Here is an 18748-nt window from a genome sequence, read left to right on the forward strand (position 1 = left end):
GAAACCACAGTAAAAATATTTTTGATCATTTCAGGCTAGTGATACACAACAAGTAAAACTTAAGATGGCCTGTCTGTAGGCTTGTTATTTATTTTTCTAATAATACAAACTTAAAAGTATATGAGAGGGCTTCCCTGGTGGTGCAGTGGTTGAGAGTCCGCCTGCCGATGCAGGGGACACGGGTTCGTGCCCCGGTCCGGGAGGATCCCACATGCTACGGAGTGACTGGGCCCGTGAGCCATGGCCACTGAGCCTGCGCGTCCGCAGCCTGTGCTCTGCAACAGGAGAGGCCAAAACAGTGAGAGGCCCACGTACCACAAAAAAAAAAAAAAAAGTATATGAGAGAATTTGGAAAGAAATGTAGATTATCTAGACAAGTCTACACTCAGACAGTACAGGTAAAACACTTTCCTTTCATAATCCAGACCGTGGTTGTGATTTACAGTTTTTTTCTTGGCTGACCAGGTGTGAAAGGTATTGTATTTTAGAGTGCCTACATTCCAGTGTTCTCGGAACATTGCATCAATATTTCTAGAAAAGATCATTTCCAGCATCAGTACTTTATGGAGTAGCTTTATGTTCAGAAACGGAATGGAATGGATGCATTGTGAATCATTAGAGGTTACAGTCACAGGGAGATGTTAAAAGTAATTTGATCAAAATAATACTGCTAATAATAACAATGAACATTTACTGAGCACTGTGCTAAGTACTTTACATATATTTTATCCTCAAAACAGCTCTATCATTAGCCACGTTTTACAGATGAGAAACTCTTGGCTATCACATTTACTTCCTATCCCCAGAGCCTATTACACATAGTTCAATAAATGTTGAATAAATTAATGAATAAAGCTTACAGATGTTAAGTAATTTGTCTGAGCTCATGACGCATGATTGTAGTACCAAGTTAAGGTGATTCCAGAATATGACTTTTAAAACTAGTAAAACGGTTTGTATCAGTGTTCCAAACTGAACAGTACTTTGGAAGGGGAAGGTCTATTGAATGTTAACTGAATATGTCTCATCAGAAAGTTAACTACAAAGGAGGCTAAGAGTCACCGTGAGTGTTCCTGCACGGTACCAACTGTGAGAATATAGGAAATGAAGAAATTTGGCTGAAACACCAAACAGTATATCCTGACTGTGCTTGTATGACAAGCAACCAGACTACATCATATTGTAAGCAAGCTTAAAGTGAGATATTGTTTGCATAATGAATGGAGTATCAAAACAAATGCCGAACACCAGGATGCAGTAAAAATAAAAGATACGTATTTCATGAAAAACCAGTACCAAAGAAGATGGAATAAAAGGTCCTAGAGAAAGAGGATTTTGAGAATTACGTCACAGAATTAAGTTGTACATGTTCTCCTCCTATATATGTTACAGTAAGGAATTTATTTAATATAATCACCTGAGATAACTATTAGAAAAGTAATTGTAAAAACTAGGAATGACTTAGCCAAAATGTGAGTGTGGGGTTATACTGTCTAATAGCATTCACCAAGGCCTTAGGTATTTTTCCCAAGTCGTCCTTCCTGAGGTTTCCCCTACAAAACATCAAAAATTTGCCTTAGGTTTTGACAGCATAATAGGCATTAATTATTTCACTTAGTTTGTTAAGAACACAGCTGACTTCACTCAGATAGTCTTGATTTGGGGAGAAGAAAAATAAAATGATTAAATCATCTTTGCGTTCACTCTTTTATTCTTAACTCCAAATGCCTCAGCTAAATCCTGCATTTTTCTTTCCGCAACTTTTCAAATAAACTAGCTTTTATATTTTTTTGCCTATTATTCACAGTGTTAATGTCTTGCCCCATTTTTGTTAGTATAGCGTTATTACATACAAACTTCAACCTCTTAGTTTTGCCTTCTCTTAATGAACAAATCTCAAAGATTAGGGGAAAAGGTATGTTATCATAAACTACATATCAAAACATTGCACTAAATGATATGTGACACATACTTCAACAGTCTAGATATAAAAGTCAAACTGATTCTTTGGAAGGAGACTTGGATTCTTTTTGGAAGCAGGCAAAGGAGAAATATTAAACTGATTAATTGGAGACAAAGAACTCGTGAGATGTTTGCAACCATATCAAAATAAACCACTTTAACGAGCCACAACTACTGAGCCTGCATGCCACAACTACTGAAGCCCACGTGCCTAGAGCCCGTGCTCCATAGCAAGAGAAGCCACTGCAATGAGAAGCCCGCGCACCGCAACAAAGAGTAGTCCACGCTTGCCGCAACTAGAGAAAGCCCACCCGCAGCAATGAAGACCCAACGCAGCCAAATAATTAATTAATTAAAAAACATAAACCACTTTAAATCATCGTTTAATCCAATTGTTACAGTTTTGTCTTTTTTGTCTTTTAGACTCTCTAGAGTTCAATAAAAAATTAAAATCTCTTGACCAAAATATTTTCAGTTAAGATTTTGTATATGTAATGAGCCTAAGTACTTCAGATATGAAATTTACAAAGGTTCTCTGACTAGAATCTAGGTGCTCAATGGATCTGACTCTTAGGGATGAGGGCAGATGGGGGAGGAGCCTAAAGCCTTTTTCTCTTTGGGGCCAAAGACAGGAGTAAATAATGTGAATGTTTCTTCTGGAGCTGCAAGTTAAAGATTTCTAACCTCCACATTTCTAACCTAGGTTATTTTTATAGGGGCCTTAATCTTCACTTCCTATTCTTCTGCTAAGAAGCTTGCTCAGCATCAGACCTCAGACTTGCCAGGCAAGACATATTTTAATGTTTTTTAGTTATTTAACATTTAGACAAAATGTCTTGCAGAGCCCTTTCTGGTGGTTTTCCCAGTTTGCTTAGATTGTGTTTTTTCTATAGCTCTCTGTTTAATGTTTAGATTTCTTGCTTTTTTAATGATTAATATATTATCAGGAATTTTTTTCTCTCTTTTATCTTTCATTTTTGAATGATTAGTGAGAAGTGACAACACAGAACAGCTGTGTGGGTCGTCCCTGTCCTAAAAGAGAGGAAGGGATGGGAGCCCTCTTTTTTCCACTTAGTTTTGCCCAATCCTTTCCTATAATTCTAAAAGCACGTGTTCTGTGCTGGCCCAGTTGTATACCTTGATCAGAAAAATTAGCTAGGCAATTCTGATGAGACTAGTAGTGATTAAACAAGATACAAGTTATTCTTAGGAACAATATATAAAACTTGCTCCAGAGAAAGTTAAGCAAAATTTCTGGAACAATGTTTTTATTTTCTTGTAGTATAATTCAACTAATAGCTATGAGTAAAGAACTAAAGCCTCATAGCAATCTGTCTATGCCTCCAATAGTCAGAGAAGCAAGTAGGAAGAGATCTTTAACTATAAATGGGCCTTCAAGTGTGCTTCTCTGGGCCAAACCTCCCTTTAGATTATCAGGGAGAAGCACCCTGAGACTATAATTAAATTAGTAGAATCCTTTCTTTGCTGTTCTGCCTCAAGGGTAAATTGTATTAAATCAAGCCATGTCCTTTCCAGACCAAGATTCATAGCAGTCATCTCTGAGAGAAGAAAAATTGGCTGGAGTTGAAGTTATCCCAATAGGGGTTTTTTTTAGGGCTCTTTCCAGGTATTCCCTGCTGTTAGATTTTTATTAATCACAATCTAATAAAAATCCCAGAGCCCACCTAAGATTAGGAAACCTAGTTTTCTTAACTAGCCCTAGCCCATCAGGGAAGTTTCTGGTGCATTTAGCAGCCATTAATGAAAAGCATATAAACTTACTGTTAAATAAACATTTTTTGAACACTACCAATGTGGTGGCCCAAGTTGTATCCTTTAATCAGAAAAATGAGCTTGATTTTGTGAATGCAAAGATGACCAAGATGCTCATAGACTGGTAGGGGAAACAGAAACAATCACAATTAATGTAATAGGATAATGTGATAAGTGCAATGATAGATGTGCCCTGTACTATGCACAGAAGGGTACCTAACAACTAGGAGGAAGACTATATGTGTGAGCAGTTATAGAGCACTATGTAGAGGTGCCTGGATGGCTAGAGTTGAAAAGCAAAGCAAGAGGTAATGGGAGATGAGGTGGGAGGGGTGGGCAATAGCCAGATCAGGGGGAAAAATTCAAACTAAAAAGTAACCTAAAAAGATAGAGCCATATAAGGATTTTAAGCAATAAAGTGACTTGGTCATATTTATATATTTATGTTTTATATTGGCTGGCAGCCATGGAGAGCACAGATTTGAGAGGGACAGGATGGAGGGAGAAGTCAGTTTGAAGGATGTGGCAATAGACCAATGAAGAGATGTCTTGGGTCAGAAATAGATCAGTGAAGGTGAGGATGGAGAGAAGGGGATGAATTTAATAAATATTCAGGAGAACTTGGTGACTGATTAGATATGAAAGGTTAGGAAAAGAGCAATATCAAGAATGATTTGCATGATTCTAGCTTTAGTGAATGGGTAAATTATTTCTTCTTCATCTAAAATAAAAAGTAAAAGTGGATTTGGAAGAGGGAAGTGATCTGAGATATTCTGTTGTGGACACTCTAAACATGAGATACCCATGGGAGAGCTGAGAAGTGTTTTCCAGTAGGCAGTTTCTGCATTCACATATAAGGGCTGAAGATACAGACTTGAAAGTCACTACTAAAACAAGAATATGAATGAGGACCAGGAGAGCGTGAGATGCCCATGGAGGAAGCCCACAGAAGAGAAAGAGAAAATAAAAAAATTGTAAGGAGAACCAAGAGAATGCAATGTCATGGAAACCCAATGAAAAAAGAGTTTCAGATAGAAAAGAGTGCAAAATTGTGTGAAATGCAAAAATGATGTTCCAGTAAGAACTGAGAAGAAAAATCTGGTGTTTTTGTCAGTTTAGGTATCCCTCGTGGCCTTATCGATATCTGTGGAAGAACTGGATGTCAAAATGGGAAGGCTTGGTATATACGCCATCAACTTTTTCACAAGTTGGTTTTCCTTCTTCCTCATAACCCACCTAGGTGTATATCTTATTCAGATGGCTCCATGATGAATGGTAACAATTCTTCAGTTTACCACTACCACTTGCAATACTATTTTCTGATGAAATCCCAGGACCTATTGATGATCCCTACCCTTATCTGATTATACTTTCACCACTTTTAGAATAATGGCCCTTTTAACTAGGCTGACTTTGAAATCCTCACCTCCTCATCAGATTATAGGAGAACAGCTTTACCATGGCACTCTGGTCATCTTGCACATCTCTGCATAGGCTGTGTATGCAAGGCTCAACCACAGTCTGACACATGTCATGGCATAATGCCCTGTGATCTTTCCTGGAACATGGCAAGATGATCCTGTGAGGAGCTATCCCAAGTCCATTTCTTATCTGCCACCCTGGTTCCAGTGAGGCGTGGGACTTGCCATCTCACAGCAGCTTCAGGTACAGCTTCAGACTAAAGAACCGTTCACCTATAGTTTAGAGTTGGCTCCTCAATGACAGAGTGACCCACCAATTGTATCATCTGTCATCTGGCCCCTCCAGTTTGGTATCATCCTGTGGGACTAGGGACATGGGGAGTTGACACCATGCTGATATTGTGTTGCTGTCTGTGTAAATAATAAACTTTCCAAATTCATTTGGGGTCGTTTTTGCCTTACAGCCTGAATCTATGGAGGTGTGATAAACTAATCTAGCAGCTGCCACCATGCTGCTGCTTAGGTACTGCTTGACCACTTGGCACAGATCTGATCTTGGAAGTCCATAAATACTCCCAAAAAGAGTGAGTTCTGCTAAACCTCTGCCTGGATAAACTAGGGCAGTCCAGCCCTGGCCTAGTAAATCAGCAGCAACAGCAGCAGCAGGAGCTGGATTTCAAATTTGAAAAGACTGCATTTGCTTCAATCACTGGGGCTCCCTAAAATAACCCCATAACTAATGAAAGAAAAACCCTGTGTTAATATTGCAGGATAAAAACAAAACCCTGATCTAAACCCTTTCTTCTGAGCTTTAACATTATTTATTTACAAAACATCTAGCTCTTAGGGAATTCCCTCACATTCAAGATGTTAGGTCCATTTTCATCTGAACATTTAGCAGTCTTATTTGTAGTTGCAAATGTGAACTGGCAAAATTGGTGCTAGATAAGTTCAGAGGTTCTATTTATAAATTAATACAGATCTATAAATCAAAAATTTTAAACATAAAAAGTACTTAAGGTAGGAGACAAATTGTTTGATCCTTGGCTAATAATTGACAGACTACAGAGGAATAAAGATGGGGAGTGGGAAAAGAACATTTCTTTCTTTCTCCATAGATATTGTCATTTTTTCTCAAATGGGTCTTATTTACTTCTAGGAAGATTGGAAAATTAAGGATGCTCATACCAAGTGGAAAAAATCATTTATTCCCACTGACCAAGAACTGTATCCAGAAAGAGAGAGAGGCATGTAAGTTTGTCACTGCTTTTGATATTTTCTTGATTTTGAAAGGAAACTTAGTTATTTGGGTCATCTAAGTAATGAAAATATTTTGGTTTGTTTAGTGTCTCTTAGGAACTATTTCAAGTACTTTGTAGCACATTGCAGAAGCTATCATTTATTGATTTTTCATCATGAGCATCTACTCGGTATAGGCCATGTGCTAAGGAATATAGATACAAAAATGAGTAAAACATGGTAGCTGTCCTTGAATCCTATAAACAAAGCATACAAATAGATAGTTTTGACATAAGGTAGCAAGCAAAATGACAGAGACAAACAAAAGTATTTTTGGTGTATTTCACAATATGAAAATATGAATGCATACCAAATAAATAAGCATCTTTCTAGATTATAAAATGGCAATGTAATTTGTACATTGTATAATGTTTTGTCTCCATTCATTCATTCAGCAGACATTTATTAAATGGTTACTGTGTACCAGGGACTTGGCTAAGCACCATGGATAAACTAGTAAATATAATGAATATGGCTACTGAGCCTGTGAAGTTTACAATCTAGTGGAAAACATACAATACACTAGTAAGCAAACAAAATATGTATATATAAATGCAAATCATGAAAAATACTGGCATGAAATGTACAAAGTGTAGTGATAGAGAACAACTGCAGCAAGGGAGAGAGGAAACTCCTTACAGTGATCAGAGAAGACTTCCCTGAGTAGGTGACTTTTAGGCACAGTGTTGAGATATACAAAAAATACAGGCAGGCCAAGATCAGAAATAACTCATTCAAGGGAGAAGTAAAAGCATTTGTAAAGTCCCTGGGGCAATAAAGAGTTTGATGTGATTGAGGAACAGAAAGGAAGTCAGCATGAATCATAGTGAATGGGCGAGGGCATGAAAGAGGCTAGAGAAATAGGCTGGAGTTGGAAAAAACGGTCTTCTAAGTCCATGTGGTAACTAGCTTGGAGTGCAGTGAAAAACCTTTAAGACTTGTAAGCAGGTCAGAAACATGATCTGATTTATGTTTATAATTTAAGGAGGGGCGCTTCCACTTACAGAAAGACCAAGGAGAGGTACATTTCCCTAGTCCTCCCACTAAATACAACTAAAAACCCTGGACAGTATATATAAAACAAACATAAGAAGACTTTGAAAGGTAAGGAGAAGAAAGAAGACAAGCAAGGGAACTCAGACCCAAGGAATGACTCAGTGGTGAGTTCCCCAGGTTGTTTATTTTTTGTTCATCTCAGACTTAGAGCTGAAGAAGCTAGCAACCTGGAAACACCAAAGGCACAGACAAAAGAGTCCCAAGAAAAGCCTGAGTTCTCTAGTTAAATGACCAGGAAAGGGGCAGCCTAGGAAGGCAGAAAACATTGAGACAGTAACCACTCTACTCCAGCCAAACACCACACGGAAAACTGAACCCCACCCCCACCTTTGCCAGCAAAGGCAAAGTAGGGCACCTAGACTTCTTTAAATTTGCCAGGGTATAGCAAGGCACTCCAACACCCCTGCCATGGTGGTTTCAGAGAATGCCAAAGTGGAACTGGGTCTTCCATCCTTGCCAGGCAGTAATGATCTCCCCCACACCACTTCCAGTGTCAGAGGAACATGGATTGCTTCTTCCACCCAGCAGTAACAGAGTATCCCCTTCTCTGCTGTAGTGGTGTTGGAGGAGTCCTTATGGAGAGTAAAGACTTTGATCACTGCCCAGCAGTAATGATACCACCTCACATCCCATGATGTCAGCAGAGTCCAAGTGGTGAGCTTAAGTAATGAAACACTTCTACCCCTCCCAGCCTGGGAGGTATTCGTGGAAGTCTGTAGGAAAGTCAGAACTCCAACCATGGCCCAACAGTAATGAGAAGCCCCACTTTCAGGTGTCAGTGAAGGCTGAGTGGGGAGCTTGGACTTTTATGACACCTGGCTGAAAGAGGGACACACCCCTGCTTCCTCTTTTGGAGTGGTGTCACAACTAAAAACAAAGGTTTATATAAGATCCAGAGGCCCATAACATAATGCCCAAAATGTCCAGATTTCAATTGAAATTCACCTGTCATACTAAGACCCATTAAAATCTCCAAATGAATGGAAAAAGACAATCAATAACTGGCAACAACAAGATAACGGAAATGTGAGAATTACCTGACAAAGATTTTAAAGGAGCCATCATTAAAAAGCTTCAATAAACAATTAAAAACACACTTGAAATATATGAAAAAATAGAAAAGCTCAGCAAAGAAATAGAAGACAAAAAAGAAGCAAATGAAATTTAAGAACTCAAGAATACAATAACTGGAATAAAAATTCAATGTAGAGGTGAAACAGCAAAATGGAGGTGACTCAGGAAAGAATCAATGAATTGAAAGATAGTATAGGGACTTCCCTGGTGGCGCAGTGGTTAAGAATCTGCCTGCCAATGCAGGGGACATGGGTTCGGTCCCTGATCTGGGAAGATCCCACATGCCGCAGAGCAACTAAGCCTGTGCGCCACAACTACTGAGCCTGTGCTCTAGAGCCCGTGAGCCACAACTACTGAGCCCATGCACCGCAACTACTGAAGCCCCTGTACCTAGAGCCTGTGCTCCGAAACAAGAGAAGCCACCACAATGAGAAGCCCGCGCACCACAATGAAGAGTAGCCCCTGCTCACCACAAGTAGAGAAAGCCTGCATGCAGCAACAGAGACCCAACACAGGCAAAAATAATAATCAAAATAAAAAGAAAGATAGTATAATAGAAATTACCAAATCTGAACAACGAAGAGGAAATAGACTTAAACAAAACAAAAAAAGAACAGAGCCTCAGGGACCTGTGGCACAAAAACAAAAGATCTAACATTCATGTCATTGGAGTCCTGTAGGAAAGGAGAAAAAGGGCAGTACTGAAAAAGGACTCAAAGAAATAATGGCTGAAAACTTCCCCAAAGTGGCAAAAGACATAAACCTACAGATTCAAGAGGCTGAATGAATTCCAAACAAGATATCCAAACAAATTCAAACCAAGGCATGTCATGCTCAAATTTCTGAAAACTAAAGCAAAACAAAAGAAAACAAAAATCTTGAAAGCAGTCAGACAGAAACAAGACCTTACCTATAGGGAAAAATAATTTGAACGACAGTTGATTTCTCATCAGAAACCATGGAATCCAGAAGGATGTAAGCAAGATTGCAAACTAGGAAGCTTCAAGTTCTTGTTCCCCAATGGAAACATTAAAAAATAAAAAAGCAAAAAAACAAAAACAAATTTACATGCAAGAAAATGAATTTGGACCCTTGCCTTACACCATATACAAAAAGTAACTCAAAATGGATCCAAGACATAAATGTAAGAGCTAAAAGTATAAAACTCTTTGAAGAAAACACTGGAGACAATCTCCATGACATTGAATTTGGCAGTGATTTCTTATATATGACAAAAAATGCCCAGGCAATGAGAGAAAAAATAGTTAAATTGAGCTTAGTCAAAATTAAAAATTTTGTGTGTTTAAGGACATTATCAAGAAAGTAAAAAGACAACCCACAGAATGGAAGAAAATATTTACAAATCATATATCCAATCAGGAATTAACATCCAGAGTATTAAAGATCTCCTACAACCTAAGAACAAAAAAATAAGCAAGCCATCTAAAAAAATGGCAAAGGACTTGAATAGACATTTCTCCCAAGAAGATATACAAATGGCCAAAAAGCACATGAAGAAAACATTCAGCATCACTAATCATTAAGGAAATGCAAATGAAAACTACAGTGAGGTAGTACTTAACACTCATTTAGTTGGCTACTATAAAAAACCAGAAAATAACAAGTGTTGGTGAGGATATGGAGAAATTGGAACACTTGTACATTGCTTCTGGGAATGTAAAATGGTGTAGCTACTGTAGAAAATGGTTTGGCAGTTCCTCAAAAAATTAAAAAGGATCACCATATGATTTAGCAATTCTACTTATAGGTATATATCCAAATGAATTTGAAAGCAGAGACTCAATCAGATACTTGTACAGCAATGTTCATAGCAACATTATTCACAATAGCTAAAAGGTGTAAATACCCCAAATGTTGATCAACAGATGAATTTATAAACAAATGTGGTATATGCATACAATGAAATGTTATTTATCCTTAAAAAGGATTGGAGTTCTGATACATGCTACCACATGGATGAACCTTGAAAACCCTATGCTAAGTGAAATAAACCAGACACAAAAGGATGACTATTGTATAATTCCACTTATATGAAGTACCTAGAATATGCAGATTCACAGAGACAGAAAGGAGAATAATGATTACTAGGGGCTGGGGCAGGGGAGAATGGGGAGTTATTGTTTAGTTGGTAAGTTTTGGAAATGGATAGTGGTGTTGGTTATACAACATTGTGAATGTACTTAATGCCACTGAATTTTACAGTTAAAAATGCTTAAAATGGTAAATTTTATGTTACGTGTATTTTATCACAATAAAAAAAATACTACAAAAAAATAAAAAAGGAAAACCATGGAGTCCAGAAAGAAGTGGCACAGCATCTTTCAAGCATTGAAAGAAAAGAACTGTCAACCCAGAATTTTATATTGAGCAAAAATATCCTCTAAGAATGAAGGGTAAATCAAGATATTCTTAGATGTAAGAAAACTAAGAAATTTTACCAGCAGATCTACCTTAAAAGAATGGCTAAAAGAAGTTCTCTAAACAGAAAGGAAATGATAAAAGAAGGAACGGTAGAACATCCAGAAGGAAGAAAGAACATGGTATGCAAAAATATGGGTAAATACAGTATAATATAGACTTTCCTTCGGGTTTTCTAAATTATGGCTGATGATTGAAGCAAAAATTATAACACTGTCTGATATAGGGCATAGAGGATATATATAAGACTATTATAGTACAAATGAGGGAGTGTAAAATCATATAAAGAAAGGTAAGGTTTCTAAACTTCAATTGAACTGGTAAAATGATGATACCACTAGACTGTAATAAGTTATGTATATATAATGTAATACCTAGAACGATCACTAAAAAGCTATATGAGTTATACTCAAAAACTATCTATAAAATGAAATTCTAAAAATATTCAAGTAACCTACAGGAAGATAGGAACAAGAAAAAAGAAGTGAAAAACAGAACAAACAGGAAACAAGAATTAAAATGGCAGACTTAAGCTCCACCATAATGATAATTACCTTAAATTACCTTAAAGGATCTAAGTTCACCAATTAAAAGACAGATTAGCAGAGTTAATTTAAAAAAACATGCTGCAGCTAACAACAAGGTCCTACGGTATAGCACAGGGAACTATATTCAATATCCTGTGATAAACCAAAATGGAAAAGAATGAAAAAGGATGGGTATATATATATATATATATATATATATATATAAATAAGTGGGTCACTTTGCTGTACAGCAGTAATTAACACATTGTAATTCAACTATACTTCAATTTTAAAAAATCCTATTCATTATCCTTCCCACTGAACCCTCATTCGCACAATAAAATAAAATATATCACAACCTGATTCTCAATGTCATAAAGCATATTATTCTACCTAATATTCTATATACTCCTGTTGAAGAAATAAAAATTTGTGGGGAAAAAACCATGATGAAACTATATGCTGTCTACAAGAAACTCCAAATATGACAGTATAGGCAAGTTGAAAGTAAAAGGATGGAAAAAGATATATTGACCAAATATTAATTAAAAATAAGCAAAAGTGCCTTATTAATGTCAGATAAAGTAGACTTCAAGGAGGGAAGAAAACTAAGGGGGAAAAATGGAAGTGCTGAGACACTCCTTTTGCATAGCAAAGAGTCAAGAGTTACTTTATAGAGTTGATGAAAAGGAAATAAACAGTAAATATATTCCTTAAAGTTACAATGGTAAGAAATGTAGGAGCTGAAAATAATCACATTGGGGAGAATTAATGAAGCAGTAGATTTGGTATGAATTAGGTAAGTCCTCTTCTGCATTGGCAGAAAGTCCATGGATAGTGTCCTAAACAAATTTATTAATAGTGACAATTGGCTTAAATGAGTTAAAATGGGAGTTCTTAAGAGTGGGGAAGATGACTATGGTTTGCTCATGTAAGTCCTTCTATACCATTAGATTATTAAGTCTTGTGCGTGTATTACTCTAGTAAACATTTAAAAATATTTTAGTTAAAACCAGAAGTGTCTACTGTGACTGACAAGAGCATAATGACTGAAATCCCTTGCATGGTGTTTGAAATCATTTACAGGCTGACCCCAGCCTAGTTTTACCTCTCTGTTTCTATCCATTCCCTGGAACACTTTGCATTAGCCACATCAGAAAACAAAGTCTTACTTCTCTTGTTAGCTCTTCAAGTACCCTTCTCACCCATCAAGACCCTACTGAAATGTAAATTCCTCCATGGAGCCTTTCTCAAATCAAGCAGGCTCCACCCCCAAGGGTAGAATTATTTTCTCCTTTCCAGCATGTTTTTTTTTTAATTCCATTTTTATATGCAGTGGGTATACAATATACCTTTTGAGTTCTAATAAGTAAACAGAAACATAAATTCTGGGAATTCAAAATAGGAAGTATTTCACATATTCACAGGGAAAGTGAAAGGATTGTGCATGTAATAAGAAAATATAGGGGCAACCACATTAAAAAAGGGACATTTGTTAGTGGGAAAGTACAGTCTGTGCCCCTGGCAATTCTAATGGAGCACATTTCATGACAACTCCTCTTCTCTCCCTGACTTCATGAAGATTCACCATATGTCTTGTAAGTCAGAAACCTTATTTTTAGAGCAATATATTACTTCTAAGCTTGACTTCAAGCCACACATCTTTTCTACTTAGAAGAGATATACTGTTTCCAATGTCAAATAATTATGTTAACCCAATTTTAATGGGATTTGGAATGTGATAGAAGAAACAGGAATCAGTTGATAATGAGAATCTGACAGCATTTTCTTGCTTCCCAAGCAAATAACTTTCTGCAAAAGTCCTGTTTGAAGGCATAATTACCAAGCTTTTGTCCATTGGCATGTGGCTACTTTTAATATTCTATGAAAACAGTCTTATTTTGTGGTTTATTTCATGGCAGATTATGACCATTCAGTAAAAGGGTACATTATTATTTATTTTCCTTTGAATGTGTCCAGATTTTTAAATTGTTGTCAAGGACTGGTTGTTCTGATGCAATGACTCTTATGGTACCATATGTCCGGAAATTTTGAAACAATGATTTAAGGATTTACATATGCTTAGTTATTAATCTGAATGTGTAATTTCAAAAGGCAAAGTTAAGGATGTTTTCAGTAGCAAACCTTAGTTTTCACTGAAGTATGTGTCCTCATCAAAACTATAGAGCAGCTACTTAATTATATTATTACAACTTATATGAAAATATATTTCATATAAAATTACTCAGCCATAAAAAGAAACGAAATTGAGTTATTTGTAGTGAGGTGGATGGACCTAGAGTCTGTCATACAGAGTGAAGTAAGTCAGAAAGAGAAAAACAAATACCGTATGCTAACACACATATATGGAATCTAAGAAAAAAAAAAAAGATCATGAAGAACCTAGGGGTAAGACGGGAATAAAGACACAGACCTACTAGAGCATGGACTTGAGGATATGGGGAGGGGGAAGGGTAAGCTGTGACAAAGTGAGAGAGTGGCATGGACACATATACACTACCAAACGTATAATAGATAGCTAGTGGGAAGCAGCCGCATAGCACAGGGAGATCAGCTCGGTGCTTTGTGACCACCTAGAGGGGTGGGATAGGGAGGGTGGGAGGGAGGGAGACGCAAGAGGGAAGAGATATGGGAACATATGTATATGTATAACTGATTCACTTTGTTATAAAGCAGAAACTAACACACCACTGTCAAGCAATTATACTCCAATAAAGATGTTTAAAAAAATTATAAGAAAAATAAACTTGCCAGAACATGTAGAATTGCAAAGTGATATGGTGTACTTAGAAAGAGAGCTAAATTAGGAGTGAGAAGAGTTGGGCCTTCTGTCTAAACTTCAAGTTCAAGGCTCTGCAATACTGGGCAAATCATATAACCCCACTAATCCTCAGTGTTTTCATCTGCAATATGGGAATTCCCATTCTTAGAATTGTCATGAAGTGCAAATGAAAAAATGTATTCAAAATCACTGTAAACTTACAAATATAAGGTAATATTATTCAAATTGCATAGAATTTGTAGCACAGTCTTCTAAATATCTTCAAAACTGGCAACCTTTTTATCTTTAAGGATAACTTTGATAGTCAAAATTCATCTGAAGCCATGTCTGGTCAGTAAATTTGATGCTCCAATTAGCTAATACTGTTTTCGGTTAAGAAATAAAAAGAGCTATAAAATAGATATTTTTAAAAGCAGTCACATAAAATTACTGAAAGCAATGTTTTAAAAGTTCCCAAAATGTTTTGAATTATATCAACATCCCAAAGATGACTAGTTTGAAGCCTTAACACTAATTGATTGCATTTCTTTGGTTATGTTTCTTAAGAGAATATGTTTATCTGCTTTTTTTTTTTTTTTTTTCGGGTACGCGGGCCTCTCACTGCTGTGGCCTCTCCTGTTGCGGAGCACAGGCTCCGGACGCGCAGGCTCAGCGGCCATGGCTCACGGACCCAGCCGCTCCGCGGCATGTGGGATCTTCCCAGACCGGGGCACGGACCCATGTCCCCTGCATCGGCAGGCGGACTCTCAACCACTGCGCCACCAGGGAAGCCCCATATCTGCTTTTTAATACTGTTTCTATATAAGCTCCTAGGTTATTTTATCTTAAGTCTACATGTTTGGTTTAGATACTACTCTACAAAAGTTTAAAGTAGAGCACAAGCTAATTAGGTAAATTTATGTTTGTAAAATGAGACATATGAAATATTCAGTTATTCTTGTGTGGCTATGGAAAGGTAAATAAAAGGTCAGCTCCTATAAACTATTCCTTTTGTCAGGATTGTGAGTAAAGATAGGAAGGGGAAGGGAGAAAAATGTTTGCACTACTAAAGTACCACTTCACTATCAACATATTTAATGAGTACCTGAATAAAACAAAACCGGCTTAAAAAATTAAACCTTGCCTTTGTTTTCCATTTATGGAAATACCCTTTCTGCAGGCTAGATGAAGGTAAACTGTGGTTCAGTGTTCTCCCTCCCAACCTAGGTACCTGTAGTTCCTACATAGCATTGTCAGAATCCTCACATGGCAGGGGGAAACAAAGGTCATAGAATTATTATATGTATTTTTCTCAAAAAAAAATACTGTGCCATGGGGAATTCCCTGGCGGTCCAGTGGTTAGGACTCCACGCTTCCACTGCAGAGGGCATGGGTTCCATTCCTCTTCAGGGAACTAAGATCCCGCAAGCCTCTCGGTACAGCCAAAACAAACAAACACAAAACAAAACAAAACAAAACAAAAACAAAAGCTGTGCCATGCTTAGAAAATATAGAACCTCATTTCCTTAATGGCACAACTTCTGGTATGCATAATCTCATGGAAAAAGAAAGACTGATTGCATGCAAAATTTATACCTGAACAGGGAGATGAAGTTGTAGCTAATTGGGAAGGAGATTAGAAAGATGATGGAATTAATAACTAAATCCAACATTTAGTTTAAAAACACTATTCAGAAATTATATTAGGTACCCAATGTGATCTTGCTTTGGGGGTAGGGATATTGTTTTCCTATATGCAGTGAGTTTCTCTTGTATCATGGCTTTTTAATATTGTATTGATTACTCAATTTTTCTTGGTCCATTAGAACATAAATATGTAAAAATAGCAGGCTATTAAGTCTTTTTCAAAAACTGTTAGTATAATCAGAAGTGTTCTGTTAACATGGAGTGTACCTCATTTTTAGTATGAAAAATATACTTGGGGTCTGATGGGATCTTATGGAGGTTTGGTTCAACAGCCATGTAAAAATGAAAACTCTGTTAATACTAATTTACCTGTTTTAGTAAATCACACAAAAGAAGCAACCTAAAGCAACCATTGATACAAAGATTTCCTGTATGCATTTGATACAGATGACTCCAACTGATACCTGCCATTTATACAATTGTATTTTGCATTCACTTTGAATAGATCAAAGAATTAAATAATTTGCTTACACTTTAGTTGTGCTTCTTAGAAATCAGTTTCTGCGGATTAACATAGCTGCCATTATCACTGTAGGGGAGACAAAATAATTTTTCCTCTACCCTTCTGAGTTCTTAGCTGAGACCTCAATAATCAAAGATGGGTTAACTAGAGAGGTGGCTTTAGAATTCAGGATTAGACACCACCTTAATAGGGAAAGGGGAGGCGGGTAGTAGGCCTCTTAGGGGAGATAAAATGATTTTTAGGGAAGATGAATGGGGGCTTTAAAAGAAGAGATGGGAGGTATGATAGTTTGTGACAAAGTTTGTCTGGGTGTGATGTGTACTTCTAGACTCTCCTGTGTTAGGAGTCAACCCTCTTTGGTTGATGAAACTCCTAGGGAGGGGATTTATGATAACTGAATTCCTTTAGGAGGATTTATCTCCTGTTTTCAAGTGACTTCAGCTCAAAATAATCAATATACCAAGCAGCATATTTTGGGGTGGCATATTTTGCTACCTTTCATTACCTTACGTGTTATCCTACAGTCAAGGCCTGGAAGAAATATATTAAGATTGGTAGAGAGAATCAAAAGTTCAAGGTAAGTGGAACTTGTGTCACTTTCTCCATAAACTGTTAGAAAAATATTCTCAAGCAAGGAAATTTATGACAATTTGACTTTGATGTTCTACTTTAATGATCTTTCTTTTCCCAAATGAGTGTAGTCAAAGCCTGTTTCCAAAATTCACCAGTACCTAATGACTTCCTCAGACATTGACATCAGCTAAGCTCTACCATCAAATAGTTTGGAAGGAGGACCAATATGATCAGTGGTAATTTGAATAGGGATGGGCTGATTTAGCACATCAAAACACTTTTGGTTGCATAGATTTGTGATCAAATGCAGTGAATCCTCATGCCTCAGATCTAAGCAACATATGTGGCCAAAACATTTTGCTGTTCAAGAGAAATGAGTTAGTATAGTGACATACCAGAATCATGAGCAAAAGAAGGTTTGATTGTTTCAGAAGAAAAGCTTATTGCCATAGCATCAGCATTCAAGAAAAATTTGTAACCATCTATAGAGATACATAGAAGACTTTTCAAGAAAAAGTAAGCAAAATCATTGAAGTAGAAGGCAAGCCTCCTAGAAAGTTGTTTGCTACGATGAAACCAAATGCAAGGTTTCATTAAAATAGAAGAAATCACCATGCAATCTGCTCCTCCCCCAGTATTTATCACAAATAGACTTTTGGGGAGGCGTTTGTACACATATAATGATCAGTGAAAATGTTCATAACAGCCAACCCAAATTTTCAATTCAGTTTAAAGGTGTTGGAGAAATGAAGAATGTCTGCAGTTATCTAATGAGTACATATTTCTCAGACTGCAAATTAGTTGTGATGGCAATGTGGGATCCTGGACAGGATCCTGGAACAGAAAAAAGACATTAGTGGAAAAAAATTGGTGAATTTAGAATAAAGTCTGTAGTTTAGTTAATAATATTGTATCAATGTTGATTTCCTGTTCTTGATAATTAAACTATGGTTATAATATTAGGGGAAGCAGGGTGAGGGATAAGGCATATAAGAGAAATCTCCCTGTACTACTTTTGCAACTTTTCTGTAAGTTTGACACAGGCACATACAGAAGGAGAAGATTTACTTTTTATATAACTAAATGTAATCTGTAACTCAAGTGCCCAGAAAATTTTATCTAGTGACAGAAAAATTATCTGTGTCTCAGAAAGTTTTATTTGGTCACAACCAGGTAAAGTTGGTCACCTTTAACATTTTTCTTAAAGAAATTCATGGGTTTTGCCTTCTCCCCTTCCCCAAGGTAGATGTAAAGCTGGAAGGAAGCTTAAACAAATATTTAAAAGTTTCCATAAAGTAGGCGCATCTACTTGTTATGTTTGATTTGGTTGTGTCCTAAACTGACGTCCTCTGTAATGTGACTTCTCCTATCTAATCCTTGGGCCTATCCCTGGCATGCTGACATCTGCTAAAGTAAAACTATATACCTGTCTTGATCTCAGCTGTACATTCCTCTAGTTTAGTGGTCATTAGTAACACCTGCAGATCTCTCATAGGCTCATTAACTATTTCCCTTCATAGCTACTCTAACTCTCCAGGACTTTCAGATGCCACCCCACTGGAAATTCATTGGGTTTTCACTGGCCCTTTCCAATCTGGGCAAACAATAGCTATTGCACTTTTAATAATTTGAAGGACTTTTCTTAAAGGTTTGCCATCTCCTTGGTCTTTAC

The sequence above is a fragment of the Pseudorca crassidens genome, chromosome X (genome assembly GCF_039906515.1).
Source record: "Pseudorca crassidens isolate mPseCra1 chromosome X, mPseCra1.hap1, whole genome shotgun sequence".
NCBI lineage: Eukaryota > Metazoa > Chordata > Mammalia > Artiodactyla > Delphinidae > Pseudorca > Pseudorca crassidens.